The 19411-nt window shown below is 38.7% G+C and overlaps 1 protein-coding gene across 2 annotated transcripts in view; it reads left to right on the top strand.

The window, feature by feature from the left end:
- Positions 1–19411, top strand: part of trioa (trio Rho guanine nucleotide exchange factor a) — a 107013-nt gene that overhangs the window by 22539 nt on the left and 65063 nt on the right. The window lies entirely within an intron of this gene.

Here is a 19411-nt window from a genome sequence, read left to right as displayed (position 1 = left end):
GCCATAATGTCAAACACTCTCCCTGCTTAACGGACACTTAGGAATTTCAGTAATGGAAAACGTAGCCAGTCTGAGTCTAAAGGAGTCGAAGTCACTCTGCCTTTTTCTGATTGGCTCGTACTTTTTTCCACAGTTTTCCGCATTATAATTATTTCAACCGAAGTTGTTTTTCGTTGGTTTTTCGGTCCTTACTTCCTCCCCAAAGCCTTATATGGGCATCAAACCGTTGCAAAGTCAAGACGTAGGGCATAATGATTTCCAGTTCTTTTAGTATTGGGCACCACATGGACATGATTATAAAAGGACACGGGCAAGATTTGGGTGGGAGTTGATGTGGGAGAGGGACAGGCATTTATCATGCACATGGAGATGGGGGAGGAGGTGGCTTGAGAGACAAAATTATTGGAAGATTTAGGGAGGACAGCAGCAGAGAGATTTTGTAAGGCAATGAGAAGAAAGAGCTTTGTGTTTGGGGTGATCCGGAGCTCACACCTGATAAGTTTGTGTTGTAGGTCAGGAACTCGAATTGCTCAGCTGGCAAAATTTTGACTCTGATGCACTTCACATACTGAGATCTAAAACTATGATTGGTAATCGCAGGGTCAGATAAGAGGACAAGCCTTGTAGTCATGTGGCCACAGGCAAAGTATGGCAGAAATGACATGTTTTTTTTTATTTATTATAAGGCATTGTTGTGTTCATCATAGGTAAATGTGTAGTTTTTGTGCTTTTAGAATTGCATAATAATGTTTTTAAACAGGCCACCGGACTCAGCGTATCCTGCTCCAAACTCACGCCACAAGGGGTTGAAACAAACAAAGCATTGTTTTGATAGCACCACTGTGTTTGCACTTTCCTGAGGAGTTGACTTAGTATATGAATAGCACAGCATATTAGGCTGTTTTTAAAAGAAACTATTTTTTTTCTTCAACTTGATCTCACAAGTATATCTGTGTATTTTTAGGTTTTTCCACACATACATTTTTAAACACTGTAACTTTCAATATCGAAGTATTGACCGCACTGAAACAGTGATTATTTGCGTATGAACAACTTGTCTGTTGAACATATTTGTAAATTTTTCTATTTATTACATGACATGTTTTGAAGTCAACAAAATTGTGGTAGTTTTTGTTAGTGGTAGACTGATACATTGCTGTGGCTATTATATCAGCCGATATTATTTTCATTATCAGCATTGAATCATACAGTCAGTCTCATTAATGCTTTGTATATTAAAGGGATAGTTTGCCCAAAAACTTTCTTCTGCTTAATACAAAAGAAGCTATTTTGATAAATAATAATAACCACACAGTTAAAGGTATGACTTCTATAGTAGGAAAAACAAATATTATCAGTGGTATGATCAACTGTGTGCTTACCATTATTTATCAATATATATTCTTTTGTGTTCACAGAATAAAGAAACTCATACAGGTTTAGATAAACATGAGAGTGAATAAATGAGAATTTTCTTTTATAGGTGAACTGTCCCTTTAAGAAAAACACTTGCATCTGACCGACAGTTAAAAATAACAAAGCATCTTTACTTATTAACTTGACATGTTGTTAAACACACAACAAAAATCCGCCGTACAGCAAAGTTTTATTCAGACAGTACTGCGAGGTGTCAGATTCACAGCCTAGCGGTAGTGCTAGCAGGGAACACAGATGTGACAGAAAGACCAACCTTTCTCCATGGTAGAGGATCCGAGTTTTCTTCTCTGATGTTTTCATCCCTGCCTTGTACAATTTGGTTGCCACACACATTCATAATTTCGACAACAATGGACAACACAAGTTTTACCACGGACATCTGGACATCTGATGTTAGTCCGGTTAGTATGCTTGGCTTAACGGCTCAGTGGTTGGATGAAACGGTTATTATGGAAATTATAGTATAAAAAATATGAAGTAATTGGTTATTGGTATCGGAATCGGCCATTAGGAGGACTTAATTATCAGTTATCGGCATCAGTCAAATTTTCTCCTATCGTGCATCCTTAGAAACAAATCCAAATTAAACTAACATTATTTAAAGGACAAGTTTGGTATTTTACACTTAAAGCCCTGTTTTCAGATGTTTATGATGAAATAGAACGGTTTTGACTGAAATTTTGACATATGATGCTGGCCCGAGAATTTTTGGTTTCTGTTGTATCACCTCCCACCTCTACAATGGCTGCATAGGTGCACTGGAACAATCCTTCCTAAAATGCATTAAACTTTCGTTTACATAGACCTGAAACTCACTGAGTGGTCAGGGGTGTTCACTGGTATGCTCACACAAAAATCGCTGCAAAAAGATGCTTTCCAACAGGTGTTTTAGCATTCGTTGTAAACTTGTGGACTTATTTTTCCAAACGCCTCACACCCGTATATTCTTCCGCTGAGAGCTTGAATAATAAACACTCCAGCCCAGTTGGTGGCGAACTGGCGATAATCCACCTTTGCCAATTGCAAGAATACAAACAACGTTCCCGCGCGGAGTAATAGGCACATCTAATACAAGTCAATGGAGTTGGACAAAAACTATGATAAAACCTGTTGGAATGAGTCTTTTGCAGCGATTTTTGTGTGAGCATATCAGTGAACACCCCTAATCACTCGGTGAGTTTCACGTCTTTGTAAACAAAAGTTTAATGCATTGTAGGAAAGATTGTTCCAGTGCACCTATACACCCATTGTAGAGGTGGGGGGGGGGTGTGATACAACAAACACCCCAAAAATTCTCGGGCCAGCATCATATGTCCAAATTTCAGTCAAAACCGTTCTATTTCATCATAAAAAATCTGTGTAAATGTAAAATACCGAACTTGTCCTTTAACCTCTCAAACAATCGCAAATCCTGGAACTAGGTCTTTCTTAGAAATGTGTATATTCAAAAACCTTTAAAAAAAGGTCTTCGAGTCTGCCGGAAAGCCTGTTTTCCCATAAATACTGGGGTAGGTGAAGTGGATAAAATACAAACTTTGTATGATAATGTATATTTCATGTATACATAAAACATGTACACAGTAAATGTCATTTTAGTCTAACCCATTTTTGTATGGTTCTCATGTACTGTAATTACATTTGCGTTAAATTAGCCAATGTTTTCACAATAAAAAAACAATAGTTTTAATGTAATGTCAACTTGGATGTTGGGAAGGCAAGGTCTAATAATGATTCCAGAAAAGTATAAGTCGGCACACCAAAGTTCAAAAATTGTGAAAGATTTCTTTAATAAAAGTTTTTCTCATGCCGTGTGAAGGTTCGATTGCGCAGGCTCTTCATCAGATGATGCTCAAAACGTCACACTCCGTGCTATAGTCTTTTATTACATTTTTTGGAGCTTTGGTGTGCCGACTTATACTTTTCTGATATGACTTTTAGTCGAGCACCCATGTGAGGTCGATGTGCGTGCTTTTGTTTTCCTTTGCTAATAATGGTTCCATCCATGCACATGTAAAATTTGATTATTAAAGACATTTGTTTTGAATTATGACTGTATAGTTCTAGTCGTTTTTCTGCTCTTTTTCTCTCTGAGGGGATGTGTGTGTTGCGTGAGCTTCTCGTTTTCTGCACCCTGTTATTAGGGGGCCTGACCTCAGAGAGCTGGCAGGAAACAGCCAGATGAGAGAGCAACATCAAATAATCCCTGGCAGTGTGAACTCACAAGGAAAAAGATGGATTTGGACATGTAAAGACGTTTCTCCTCTGAAATTATATGACTTGCATAGATATTTAAGGTGTGCATCTTTGTAGCTGAGGTGTATGTCTGAACTAGGGTTTGTTGAGCATGTATGTGTGAAGGATCTATCCACCTTATTTTTTTCAAACGCGGAAGTAAGTAATGTGATGTATTTCCTTTTTCTGTGCCAGACTTCCATTCTTATAGCTGGCCGGAAGAAAACAATGTCGTGGGAGAACGCACACAACCTGATTAACAAAAATACGTGCATGGATTATGGTCAAAACAAATGTTTTGTAGAGATATACAGTGTTTGTACCAGCTATTATGGCAACCTCTAACTGCACAAAATAATGCCGGTCTTTCTGGATTTCTGGATTTCATAATAAACATTACACCTAGCCAGTCAAAATGGCACACCCGTGTCACTCGTAAAACAATTGCCATTAGCTTTAATGGCTCACCTGAAGTCTTACACAAAGAGCTTAAAGATGGCAGCGCCCACATTAACGGCAAAAATAAGGTGGATAGGGTGAAGAAGTCACAACCTTATATGCAGAGGGACCTATTACTAAGTCATGTGTATTTTGATGATGTTCAAGAAATGTAACATTGTGGTGCCATCAAAACTTTGTGAATTGCGAACAGGATGGGGCTATCAGTTTGTCCCACCAATAGCAGATGGTGTAAGTGTTTGGAAACACAGTTTGGTAATGGTGCTGACCTTACACCCCTGCTAAAAAAAGCAATAGACCATCACAGAAATTCTATTGTTTTTTATTGGGAATTGTATTGGTTCTAGTGGAATATGGACCAAAACACACTACAGTGTATTGGTTTTTGTTGGTCTCTTATGGTATGTATTGGTTCTATGTTTTGGTTTTAATGGAATATGGCCCAAAACACACTACAGTGTAGTGGTTTTAACTGTAAAAGTAAATGGTTCCAATTGGTATTTTAATGGAAACCATTCGAATTTTCTGTAATTGTTTTATTGTTTTTTTTTTCCAGCAGGAGCTTCACCTTTATGAAGAGCATATAGCGTAAAACATTGTTGTAAGAAACCACAGGCTAAGGAACATTTCAGTAAAAGTGACGAATTGCTGATAGTAATTGCTGGAGATCTAAAGGGGTCTCAGTGTCAGGAATGTGACAGTGACGCTGACACCTGTATTCATCACTGTCATCACATTTTTGTGTTTTTGTCAAGATATGACAACAGAAAATGAAGGAAACAAAGTTCATAGCCTATTGTGCCTCAAAAGTCTGACATTTGTCTGGGTGACACAGGATATAAAAGAATTGTCATTGGAAATTAATTGAATCCACAAAAAACCCAGGATGTTACATACTAAAACGTCAAGCATGCCATGCATTAAAGAGACACACTATTTTTTTGAAAATATTTTCAGTTCCCCTAGAGTTAAACATTTGATTTTTACTGTTTTGAAATCCATTCAGCTGATCTCCGGGTCTGGCGCTAGCACTTTTAGCATAGCTTAGCACAATCCATTGAATCTGATTAGACCATTAGCATCGCACAAAAAATAACCAAAGAGTTTTGATATTTTTCCTATTTAAAACTTGACTCTTCTGTAGTTACATTGTGTACTAAGATCGACAGAAAATGAAAAGTTGCGATTTTCTAGGCTGATATGGCTAGGAACTAAACTCTCATTCTGCCGTAATAATCAAGGACTTTGCTGCTGTAACATGGCTGCAGGAGGCGCAATGATATTACACACTGGCCGAAAATATTGAAAGTTACCAAGGGGACCATTTTCGGGCAATTCGTTACATCATTACGCCTCCTTCAGCATGCCAAATGTGTCCCTTTAAGAAAAGTTTTTATTTCATGTTATACCACGGGTCTGTTGAATGCTGCATTCTGATTGGCTGAGAAATGTTCTATGGGTGTTGATTATTTTTCTGTAAACCGCACACCTAACTTTTCAAATGTCTTAAAAATAGGCACCAGAGCAATGTTTGTGGTAACCGTGGTATAAGAGGAATAATTGACTCCGGTCCTTTGAATTATTTGAAAATAATGCTTCGCATCGTGCCGCATTACCACCTTGGTGTGCATTATTTTCTTATAATTCAATGGCCCATCGTCAATTATTCCTTACTTAATTTAAAATGCTTTATTCAGATCATAGTTTCTGCCAGAAGTCAATAGTTGCAACAGCAAAGTTGCTAACTGATAATTGAATATTAGCCATTACTGCCAAAAATCACAAGTTTTATTTATTTATTTTTGTTTTACAGTTATAACACTTCCTGCTATAAGTGGTATTTTAATTGAAATCTGTGGTAACATGTATTGACTCTTTGCGATATGAGTGTGTTTTTAAAGCCAGATGAATGGATTAATATCTGTACTCGCCTCTACTTCCTAAATCAAGTGATTCATCACAGAAAATCTGAAGAATTCTCACACTTCCTTTTCCCAAAATATCCCTGGAATGTAGAGTACTGGCCTGTCTCCATGGCAACAGAAGCTCAGGGAGTCTGAGAGTGAGTGTGTGGTCAGGATGGACTGTAAATGCAGCACATGAATGTCTGCGATTTATTTAGTCGGCTTAAACATTAAACAAATAGCATTGTGATGGTGTATGTTCAGAAATGCTGTTTCTTGAACATATCTCAACAAATGTGTCACCTTCACACAATTTTGTATAATGTCTGCCCTTGGGATGCAGTTTTATAGCAGTGTCTTCCAATGTTTTTACCTCATGGCCATCAGGTAGTTCTGCCTTATCAGAATGTCACTTTTGTAAGCACAAGGCGCTTTTAGTAAGACGCACTGAATGTATTTAATTTAGCCATTAATTACAAAAAAATAATAGTTTTAAACAAATAGGGAGATGCAAAGACCGGTGGCGTCTGGTGACTCCTTTTTTCGAGGGTGCACAACGCGAAGTTCGTCACAACATGTATGTAGCCCGTCATGTGTGTGGTTCGTCATTTCAAAATATGTGTTCGGTGCGTCAAGTGAACCTATGTGCATCACGTGTCTTGTCAAAATAAGTGCCTGCTGCAGACGCGTCTAAAGGGTTTATGATAAAAGAGACGCTCGCATTTGCCAGATACTTGCATAATCTCATGCGTAATCAGAGTTTCCTGTTAAGGGAGTGTCTTGCGTGTATTGTGAACATGAGCGTCTCTTTTATCATAACGGTTTTGACGCGTGTGCAGCAGGCACTTATTTTGACAAAACACGTGATGCACATGGGTCACATGACGCAACAAACACATATTTTAAAAACACGAGCAACACACATGACACCCACGAACACATATTTTGAATTTGCGCCCCTCGGAAGAGCAGTCATCAGCCGCCACTGAAAAAAAGAGGTCAGGCTTGTTTGTTTAATCAGAAATACAACGTTTATTTGACCTCAGGAATGTGTCGTGTGTGGGCATTTGTGTGCAGAAGTTCTTTACGCTGCTATTCTTTGACATGCATTCCTGCCCAAATTCCCAAGCATTTCCCTTTCCTCCTCTCTTTTTAAATCTCTCTTGTTAGTGATATAGGTCACTGTGCAAACATTGTGTATTTGGCAAATATACACAGCTCGTCTTCGTTGTGGCTTGCAAACGTTCGTTCTGTGTTGTGTCTGGATGAGTGATTTCACTGAGATAAAACACGGCCACACACCAGGCAATGTTTGAACTCTTAATTTACTTTTAACATCTGACGCGTGTATGTGCTCTGAACCTCTCCACACCATCTGCTGAAGCTGAAGAGGAGTTTGTGGCACAGTTTCCACTGATCCCGCTGAACGTGTTTAATGTTAAGTGACCAAAGCATCTTGGGTCATGTTATTCCCTGACACATGCATCCATTTGGGTTTCTAACTAAACTGAAGTCCGCTCTAGTGCAGGCCTGCAAGATTTGGTTGTGTTGCATCCCTTTTGAATGGCACTTGAACTGTGCAACTGGAAAATGAAACGTTGATTGAAACAAAGATTTTCTTGAGTTGCTGCTTTATCCTTGAGGGCTGATACTTGATGTTTGTGCAACTAACTAATAGGCTTGTTAAGTCATGACGTAAGTTTTCGGGTCCAAGCCTCCACTCTTTTGAATAAATGATATTATTTAAACAGCCGTTTATGAGCACTATTTATGATCACACATTTAAGCAAAAATTGTATAAATTCACAGTGTAAAGGTGCCATTTTTCCCTGTGTTTTTGAAGCTTTGATTGTGTTTACGGTGCACAATATAACGTGTTCGTGTTTCCTGTCTGAAATAACGAAGAAATGCATAACGAGTTCTGAATGTGTAGCTGGTCCAGTGTGTTGATGTGATTCAACAGCAGCTTGGCGCACGTTGTTCGGAAATATCACGCCAGATTGTGAAAGCCGTCCTCAGCATAGGCAAAACTAAGTGAAAATAACATCCAATTATAACTTTATCATTTTTCAGGTATTATTTTACTCTAACAGCAACATTACACACTAACTAAAGTTTAAAAAATAGAAATATGAAAAACGGCAACTTTAACAATTCTTAAAAAATCCATGTTCATGTCTTGTCATCTCAAATTTTGTCATGGATATAAAAATTAGGATCGGCTGTTTTTGGAAGTTCATTGTTTCGAGTGTATGTTAGCATGAGTGTGGCATTTGAGATCGGTTGGACCCCGAAGCAATGCATGACGTCAGACTTAACAAGCCCATAGTTTGCGGTGCATTTTGCATCATAGAAAGTTAGCTTAATTTCACAGGAGACTTCTTAAGGTCAACTTTTTTGAAATCGCCTTCTGTTATGTGTTACTTAGGGGATGTGCCTGAAGCTGGGGCAGCTAGCTAATCACTTTCTAAGCAGCTTATGTATAATCTTGTGTGTGTTTGAGCAATCTTTTAACCATATTAAGATCCTTTGATGTTTGCATTCATCACAGCTTTTTATGGAACTTTTTAAAAAGGCTCTTAATGATTAATGCATTTTTATAATGTACAAATCTTGTTGAAAAATGTCCAAATAGTTGTTAAAATATACCTTTATAATGGATAACAATAGAGAAAAACTCGTTTAATATGACACCTGTTAATGTATTCCTAAAACTGCATTGGACTACATTACATTGCCGTTCCTAGATCTTAAACAGCCTATTATATGCCCTAATAAAGGAGCATGCCGCGAGTGACAAACAAACAGCCAATAACAAGTGTTGCTGTGGGGTTCAGTTGCGCCATCGCCATGTAAAAGGAAAAGCACGAAAACGTGTAAAAATGAGTGCTGTGGCCGAGGAGATTGTCAGTAATAAAAGGAAATGTTAGCTCGCCAGTGTGGCAGTTTTTTGTTTTTTTGCATCTGACCAGCACCGGAATAATGTTGTGTGTAAGCTGTGCATACTTGTGGGCCGGGTATACTACTTTTCCGCATCCGGCTCGCGGGCACACGCTCAGCGCAGCGTTCAAAGTGGCTACGCGCGGATGGCAGTGTTCGACACATACGCAATACAAATTATTTCTTATTCAAATTATTACTCTACCATGCCATACTGATTTGGCGACATTTAAAGTACATTTAAAAATGTAGGTGAAGAAAAGTAGTCCAGGGCTCCAGACTAACTTTTTTTACTAGGAGCACAGTGGCCCCCAACTGAAAATTTTAGGGGCGCAACCAGAAAATTTAGGGGCACACACCGTAAATCAACATCCTAACCAAATATTCACATTTCTATTAATTTCCACTTTATTACTAATAAATACGTTAATGATAGATGCAGAAAGTACAATGTGCTGTTTTCAAATTCAGTGTCACATCACAAAAAAAGGTCAAATTTACTGGTCGCACATGTGCAACTGGATGTAAAATTCAGTGGCACACTCTCAAATTTTGGTGGCAAAATGCCACCATTTGGTGGCAGTCTGCAGGCCTTTAGTCAATCCACCATTGTAAACTAGGTTTGGAACAGGCAACGGGAGGCAAAGAACATAAATCAAACATTATGGTGATGAAAATGCTCCAGAGAGAGCATTTATAGAGTTTATTTAACACCAATTTAATCTTTATGTAAGATATTAAAAAATTGTACTGCTAAACTAAAATTGTTTATTGTTTGCCTTAATAAAGTGTGTAAATAAAACATACAGTGGTCAAATTAAAACAATTTTCTACTTGTCATTTTCTAAAAAGCTTAATGAAATGTATCAATAATTATCGCTATTGAATGATGTAACGCGTTATATCGATGATAAACATTTTAGCTATTTCGCCCAGCCCTAAGCCCATCCCTACCGGGCCGAATGCACTCTGACTAAAGAGTATTACGATTAGCAACAGTCCTTCTCTTTTAATTCCTGGAGAGACAACTGTTAATAAGAGCTTACGTATTCCAGGCTGCCTAGGTCTCGGCTTAGCATAGCAGGAATGCTCCATGTGGTTGTGGTGGACTGCAAGGCAGTTTAAGAACATTTGAGGTGCTTGTCACAGTTTATGGTGACCCATGCAGGAACCTCATTGAGTCCTATCACAGTGGAGTGCTATAAGTAGCCATGTACCTTTACTGTGGTGCTGTGGAAAATGTAGATTCACTGTCCAGCTGCTGGAACGGCAATGTAGCGTCATTTTTGGACAGCTACAGGTGGCAGTACGCACAGACCGGCAACACGCTGATTCAGCTGTCAGGTAAAGCTTTAATGCTATTCATGACATTTGATACCAACCCACCATCTAAAGATATTGTCTTTTATTAATGAATGGATGATGATTGTTAGGGGTGTGTCTTAGTTTACACTTTTGTGAATTGCTGAGCAGAATGCATCACTTCAGTACAAGGGTGCTTTTATGCACATGCTGTCAGTGTTTGGTTTTTTATTGACTTCAGGTAACTAGCAACTCATGGATTACATTTTTCTTCTCGTAAATTAGAGCCAGTACTCTTATTAAAAAATAACCATGGTTTTACTACATTTAAAGGGACAGTAAGTAGGGTTTTAAGTGTTTTATTAATCAAAATCAATGTCTTTATTTATAAATATGTCCTTGTTGGTGTCAAATGACCTCTGCCGAAGATCTAAGTTTTCTTGGTAAGCTTAGAATTTCTTCTCTTTACTTGCATTGAACGGGTAAGTCCAAGGAGGCTTCCATGTCGTTCTGCCATACTGATAAACTATAATAGCAGAGAGGGACAAAAAGCACTACCCTACCAACACGTTTCAACAACGCGTTTTTGTTCATTGGTACTGTAGTAAAACCAATATGCATATAATATATATCAATATGCCAAAAAACTTGGTTCATATTCATAAAGGTGGAGTTGAAGTCCAACATATTTGTTTTGTCACATGTAAGGTGCTGTTTGCCTGCCTCGCCTGTTTAAAATGCAGGTGTGTTCAGATGGTTGTTGGATGTCTGATAAGGTGTTTGCTAGGTAGTTGCTTGTTTGCCTAAGTAAAATAAGTATACTCCTAAATGCAGAAGTAGGGTCAAATTTTTCAGGGCCATATCATTAGTGTCACGAGCCATGCCGGCGGGATGTTTAGTATGATTGACTAAGCAAACACCACTAATAAACCACTGCATGCCCAACTCCTAAAATGCCCTCCCAAACCCTTAAAAAAGCTAACAATAGGAAGCTCAGACCTCATGTGCTGCACTGTAATACAATAAAGCGAAATGTGTCAGACTAACAGAGACAGTCTGTGAAAATTGTGTGAGAGAAAAAGAGCAAAACAACGCAGACGGCCTGATGTGGAGAGAGGACAGAAATAGACGATCTGCGTCCTGGGTGCGACTCCCCTCTGTTTCTCTCTGCTGTGATATAGACACTGGACCTCCATGGGAGCCGGGCTAAATTAAGCCCTGAGCAGGAGCAGACAACACTGGGACAATACTGATGTCAAATATAACATTAAAATCTATATAAAACACTTCTCCACGTGTAAGCAGAGCTTACAGGTCTGTGCTTGAAATAAACAAAAGTAACACACAACAATAAGGATGACCCCAGGGCCAGTGTTACAGTTAACATTATCTTGCTAGCTAACAGACAGGTTTTGCCGAAATTGTGAGAATTAAGTAAAGTATCTGTAAGAAAAACCATGACAGAAAGCAGTACATTTAATTGAAAAATATAAATATTGTTACATAAAGAAATTACTAAAAAAAAAAGGTAATTTTCATTGTTGGAACGTATTGGCATGGCAGGTAAAATCTGAACTACTGTCCTGCTTGCCGAGGCAAATTTGTTAATGGTCTTACTGACCCCAGAACCCCAACACATATACACAAGACACTATAAACTCCCAACAATGACTGAATGATTGGATCACAGGAAATCTTACTTTTTGCATAGGAAAGACGTGAATGAAGAGGAACAACCAAACTAAACTGTTTATAGGTGTGTATATGTTCTAAAAAGAGAGATCTAAAGGTTTTCATTGCTGTTTCTGTACCAAAACAAACACAAGCTCAATGGTAGAGCATAGCTCATTGGTAGGGCATAGCAAAAGGTTGTGGGTTCTATCCCAGGAAACACATATAGTGATATAATGTATACCTTGTAATGCACTTCAATGGACCTATTTTAACGATCTTAGCACATGGTCTAAAGCGCACAAAAATTGTGCGCCAAGCGCACTGTCTAAAAGGGTTGTTCCTATTCTCGTAATGAGTAATGGATCTGTTTTGGACGTAACGTGCAATAAACCAATCAGAGTCTCATCTCCCATCCCTTTTAAAAGCCAGTTGCGCCGGCGTCATGCCGATTTCCTATTAAGATGGCGAAATATGTAGTTTTATTTGTATTGAAATTATGATGTTTTTCTTAAAATTGGTTCTCTTTAAAATGTGTTTTCTTTCAGTCATGGAAGTAAAATTAGCAGGGTTTTAATTGTTGTATATGTATGGATAGCCTACATGATCAGTGTAATCTCAAGGAATGATTTACAAATATGCAAGAAAAGGTTTGTAATCTAAAAATACTTTATTTGTAACAAACTGGAGATAAAGAATTTACAAACGTGTGGAGAGCCAAAACGTATCGGCACTCAGACAGCGCTGTGAGTTCTCATATGAAAATGTTTATGGTCTCACCATATCCACAGGTACAAAGTCGTCAATCCATGGGGTAGCATTAAAAAAACATTTTGAAGTAAATGCAATATTTACATTTGTTTAAAGCAAAACATTCAATTACTTACCAGGCTACAGGTGAAGCAGCTCTTTACACCTGCTAACGTCTCGTAATTGGTCCTCATTTAAGAGATTGGTCCAAGAGATTCAATTAAATCGTTTACAGTTTAATCCTTCAAATTTTCTTATTTTAAAACAACACTAAAGAGGTTTTGCTCTTTGCTCCCCCTAAAGGTTGGAAGCAGAATTGTCCATTACCACTGTCGTAAATAATTTAGCCTACTGTAGCAAAGCTGGCTCTGATTGGATTGAAGGTCTGCCGTAAAGCAAGTTTTTGTAGTTTTCACTCGAACTACAGGACCGTGACCAGACAGTTGAAAACTTCTTTAGTGCGGTTTTGGCCGATAGAGGGCTGCAAAGCGAATGTGAAAGTGCCCTTCACCCTGTTTCGAGTGGATGAAACTTTTTTGGAAACATTATTTTAATGTAAAACAAAACTCTTTGGTGTTGCTTTAAAACTTTTGTGTGCTGCTGCACATCCATGTGTGTGATAAGCAAACATGCATTGTCGTCCCATTTAGAGGCGCATATTACTAACGAACGCGCTCAATAAATAACAAAAACAATATTGTGCCATTGACTATAGACCAGGTTTTAGTTGGTCAATGGTATAGTCTGTTTTAGTTGCCTCAAAATAGCAACACATGGGCGCGCAAATGCATTAGCTATTTAAACAACAGAACCTTGAAATGATAATTGTGCCGGGCTGAACTAGCAATAGCTTTGCGCTGGGTGTATGATAGGGCCCCAAGTCTCTTTGAATAAATGCATTTGCTATATGCATAAAAGTTATTTGCTAGGTTTTATATTAGAGGTAAGACTTTGCTCTCTGACATTGCGTGTTGTCTTTCACTCAGTGTCATAAACTTTAAGCGTGTCCATACTGCGACGTGGCATTTTCCTTCTTACCAGACGGCCTTTACTTTATAGTGAAGAACAGAGGTTGGAAAACTCCTCAACTGTGATCACATTACAGTAGGAAAATGAGGCTTTGTGTTCATGCTCTTTTCACGCCTCATGTTAGTAATGCATGGAGCTGAGCTAATGTGCTGACACATACGTGCACTTCAGTCCTCTACAGTTGCCATTTTGTCATTTGCTTTAGGATGTAAACCGTGTCAGCAGACAGTCGGGTTTTGTAAAGTCTTGGATGTATTCTTGTGAAATTAAAGGTCAGTAAATGTCAACTGTTAAGTGGGACTTAAGACCAATGAGATCTCACTTTGCAGGAGCATGACATAACAGAAATACAAATGCAATGTTGCTGTTTGTGGTCATTGTTGGTTGGAAAAAAAGCTCATGGTGATTTATCGCCTCACACTTTCTCACCTAGTTAGGATACAACGGTGTAAAGCTCCACTGTGGTCACCTCATTCACACTCCATATCCAAGCAAGCAGTGTGCCCTGGTCGTGTCTCCTAAATCCCTCACTTATCTCAGCGTTTCACCAGTGACCTACGGGTTAAAATCTAACCCGGTTCTGCAGCTGTTCCCCAGGGTGATGGGTCAGGTCACATGGGTTGTCTCTGTAAGATGTCGATTCTCTAGAGCACCTTCAGTTTATAGGTTAATTGCTAAGATTCAGACTCAAGCTAAACCCCAATAAAAATCCCAGGTCAACAGCGCTGAAGTGGTTTGATCTGAGTCAATATCTGTTCCCTTTCTCTAGATTGTAGCAAAGGCTTAATATCTGCCGATCACAGTTCACGTGACCGTTTGCGCAACAAGCATATAACCCACAGACCTAGAGTAACATATATATAAGATTTGAAATAAACAGGCACGTCTTATATGTTAAAATGTGGCAAGCTTTAGTCGGCTTAGTCAGTTCCAGCCGCAGGAGTGATGAAGATTCATTTGTCACCTGTTCATTCAGCAGGAGATGATTGGGAAATGAACGGATGAATAGACTCATTAGTCTCAGGAGGCTGCTGTAGGGACTGACGGTTCATCAATGTGTGCAGTATGAGTGATTTGATGCTCACTACACGCAGACACACACTCATTGAACCCTTGACCTCTGACCTCATGTGCCCTTCAGTCCGGGTATTACTAAATGGGGGAAGTGAGGTGACTTAAATGCTGCTTGTTAATCATTTACATTACATTTAGGGATTTTAGCATCATCGTGTGGCAATAATATGGTAGAAGTTTAGACAAATATTAGATTTCTCTCTCTCTCTCGCTCTTTCTCTCTCTCTCTCTCTCTCTCTCTCTCTCTCTCTCTCTCTCTCTCTCTCTCTCTCTCTCCCCCTCCCCTCTTATTAATTCAGTGGTGATCAGTGTGGCTCCTCTGCTGCCATCTACAGTATCTGTCAGAGATCATTGCTTTGCTGTTTAAATTAACAGTGAGGTGTATTTACTGTTATGTGTGTGAACTTGGGATGAAAATGCAAAGTCTATATCTGTTCCCTTTCACTAGATTTGAGCAAAGTTGAATATGTGCAAAATGAAAGAAGTAAAATTTTGTGTTCAAAGTTGTAGTTGTTCTTTTTATATTACTACTTTATATGAGCAGGGATCCTGGAAATAATGAGGTCACATTTTCAGACAAGTATATATTGTATGTTTGTTTTGTGATAAGCACTGATAAGAGTTAAGTGTGTCTGTGTGAAAGTTGTTGGGTTTGGAGGAACCTACAGTGCAGATAAACTTTATTATTTGATGTACTTTATTATTGACTGTAACTTCTAACCTTTTCAACTTCCTTTCACAATAGGACAGTACCCGTAACCCTATTCATTTTTCCTCTATAAAACAAAGTCAGTCTATTTTTTTCCTCTAGATTCTTATTTTTTCCCCCCACTGACTGTGGATTCCCAACCGCATTCCCAACTCGTCCAGCTCAGGGAGTGGAATCATTCACTGTCTGATATTTTCCAAATTGTAATGTCTCTATTTGTGATGTGGTTTGTTGTGTTTCTGTGGTTTGGTGGCTAAAATTATGGATTTTAGATGTTTGTGAACTATCCTGTTACCCTGAGAAAGCTTGAAAGACAGCAGCACAGCTGTGAAATGAGATTTCTTTTTCGTGAGAGATAATATTGAAGCGGTCATCTCTAGTGAGCGGCGGGGCTTCAGATATATGAATAGAGGTCATTTCTTTGTCTTCGTTTTTGTGAGGAAATGAGTAATATGTGATACAAATGTGATAAAATGACACGATTAGCCTTGAAGACACTCCAATTTACACCAAGAGAGATTAGCTTTTTACAGACTGTCACTTTGTGTGAAGTGCGAGTGACGATTTCTAGCTGTAGTTTAGGAACAAAATAAATCAAAGATATCCACCTACATGAAAAATATTATAGTATGCATTAATAAATGTAGTAATTACTAATACTACACTATACTACAATTTAATATGGTTTACTACACTCACCTAAAGGATTATTAGGAACACCTGTTCAATGTCTCATTAATGCAATTATCTAATCAACCAATCACATGGCATTTTCTTCAATGCATTTAGGGGTGTGGTCCTGGTCAAGACAATCTCATGAACTCCAAACTGAATGTCAGAATGGGAAAGAAAGGTGATTTAAGAAATTTTGAGCGTGGCATGGTTGTTGGTGCCAGAGTATTTCACAATCTGCTCAGTTACTGGGATTTTCATGCACAACCCCATTTCTAGGGTTTACAAAAAAAGGTGTGAAAAGGGAAAAACATCCAGTATGGGGCAGTCCTGTTTGCGAAAATGCCTTGTTGATGCTAGAGGTCAGAGGAAAATGAGCCGACTGATTCAAGCTGATAGAAGAGCAACTTTGACTGAAATAACCTCTTGTTACAACCGAGGTATGCAGCAAAGCATTTGTGAAGCCACAACACGCACAACCTTGAGGCGCATGGGCTACAACAGCAGAAGACCCCACCGGGTAGCACTCATCTCTAATACAAATAGGAAAAAGAGGCTACAATTTGCACAAGCTCACCAAAATGGGGCAATTGAAGACTGGAAAAAATGTTGCCTGGTCTGATGAGTCTCAAGTTCTGTTGAGACATTCAGATGGGAGAGTCAGAATTTGGCGTACACAGAATGAGAACATGGATCCATCATGCCTTGTTACCACTGTGCAGGCTGGTGGTGGTGGTGTAATGGTGTGGGGGGTGTTTTCTTGGCACACTTTAGGCCCCTTAGTGCCAATCGTGCATCGTTTAAATGCCACGGCCTACCTGAGCATTGTTTCTGACCATGTCCATCCCTTTATGACCACCATGTACCCATCCTCTGATAGCCACTTCCAGCAGGTTAATGCACCATGTCACAAAGCTCGAATCATTTCAAATTAGTTTCTTGAACATGACAATGAGTTCACTGTACTAAAATGGCCCCCACAGTCACCAGATCTCAACCCAATAGAGCATCTTTAGGATGTGGTGGAACGGGAGCTTCGTGCCCTGGATGTGCATCCTACAAATCTCCTTAAACTGCAAGATGCTATCCTATCAATATGGGCCAACATTTCTAAAGAATGCTTTCAGCACCTTGTTAAATCAATGCCACGTAGAATTAAGGCAGTTCTGATGGCGAAATGGGGGTCAAACACAGTATTAGTATGGTGTTCCTAATAATCCTTTAGGTAAATGTATAGTAAATATTAAGGAAATTTTATATGTGTTTATTTCTGTGAACTGTGGCGTCCCATCCTAGTTTTTGTACCAATAATAAACGTATCTTACTCTCTCCTGTTCAACTGCAGTATAGGAAACACACAACATTACATCATATAGCTGCAAGAGCAGGATCCTTATTTGCCTCTATTACTATACACTCGTGCTCTCTCTCTCTCTCGCTCTATCTTTCGCTCTATCTCTCTCACACAAACACACTCACATATTCCTGAGAGGAGAAAGTAGTCTATCTTTTTTACACATCACATACATACAGTAAGGAACCTAAACCCTTATCTTTTTATGCCGCTTGTCAGTCTTTCTGACCAGCAGCAATATTCACTGCTTCAATGTTTAACTATTACCCACAATGCTGCTCAGTTTATCAGTTTAAGCTCCCAAACAAGATAAAAAGCACTATAAAATCATATAATCATCATAATAGTAGTCCATAGTACTTGTGTTATATTCAAAGTCTTCTAAATGCAGTATATCAGATGTCTAGGAAGCAAGTACACAATAAAATGTCCACTTTAAATAATCAGTTTGTGTTCTGGAGAATAAAGATTTTATAAAGATTGTGAAAAGCATCAGGATGAGTACATTATGACAGAATAAGCATTTTTGTCAAAGCTCTTTTTTTAATTGTTGTAAATAATGGCAACTTTCCATGCTTTCATGAGATCACCTGACACAGTAGAAAGTATGGAATTGCAAGCCTTTTGTTGGGATTTATTGGGAAAAGAGAGGGAATTAGAGTGATCAAGAGAATGGTGTCTGTTTGTACAGCGAGAGGCGCTGAAACACCACAGGGAAGACTTCACAGGAAAATAGATAAATGACATCATCATCATCATCTCTCTCTCTCTCTCAGCTGTGTGTGTAGGAGGAATTGGGCTCCTCTTCCAACAGTATTTCATGCTCAATTAGCAGCATTGGGATGAAGGGATGATAGGAGTGCAATTAAAGACGGAATGTCTGAACTGAGCCACCCATGTCCTTAATGCTTCAGTAGTGAAAGTAAAATGCTAAATTATCTGCTGCACCAGAGTCATCATCTGGCACTGAACCTAAAACCTTGAGTTATATTGTTAGAGGTTAAAACATAGGCTATAAAAGCTGTTTACATTGTCTACGTGCTGTGACAGACCAAAGTCAGTCGGCTGGTTATGCATGACTAACCAGTGTGTCTTATCAAACCCAGTCAGCTTAAACTTGTGAATCATAAAAACAAATGCTCAAACAGAAGGGGCGGTTTTTCAGGGTTGCTGCTGATCTCATCCAAAACACTTGAACAAGGTCCAGCCCTCAAGGCAATAGACACTTGCCAAGAATGAAAAACTAAAGAAATTGGGGATGGATTGACTGTACATTTAAAGACACATTAAAATATTCTGGAAATGGAGAAGATTTTTAAAAAACCTATTCCGTCATGATAAAAAAACATTTCAGTCATCATTTACTCATCCTAATGCCTAGACCTATTTTAAAGGGGCCATGGCACAAGACTTTTTTAAGACGTCAAATAAATCTTTGGTGTGCCCAGAGCACATATGTGAAGTTTTAGCTCAAAATACCCCACAGATAATTTATTATAGCATGTTAAAATTGCCACTTTGTAGGTGTGTGCAAAAATGTGCCGGTTTGGGTGTGTCCTTTTAAATGCAAATGAGCAGTTTGTTGCAATTGAAACTCAATTGTGCTGTGAATTATTTTCTCTCTCTCCTTTTCTCTGCACTAAATGGCAGTGCTGTGATTGGATAGTGCAGATTAAGGGGCGGTATTATTATAATAAGAGCTCCTTATGACATCATAAGTAGAGCCAAATTTCGACGACCTATTTTCTCATGTGCTTGTAGAGAATAGTTTACCAAAATTAAGTTACTGGGGTGGTCTTTTTCAAATTTTCTAGGTTGATAGAAGCACTAGGGACCCAATCATAGCTCTTAAACATGGAAATAGTCAGATTTTCATGC

This window comes from Misgurnus anguillicaudatus, chromosome 20, assembly GCF_027580225.2.
Source record: "Misgurnus anguillicaudatus chromosome 20, ASM2758022v2, whole genome shotgun sequence".
NCBI lineage: Eukaryota > Metazoa > Chordata > Actinopteri > Cypriniformes > Cobitidae > Misgurnus > Misgurnus anguillicaudatus.
The sequence above is the reverse complement of the archived record's forward strand: the minus strand, read 5'-3'. Positions and strand labels throughout refer to the sequence as shown.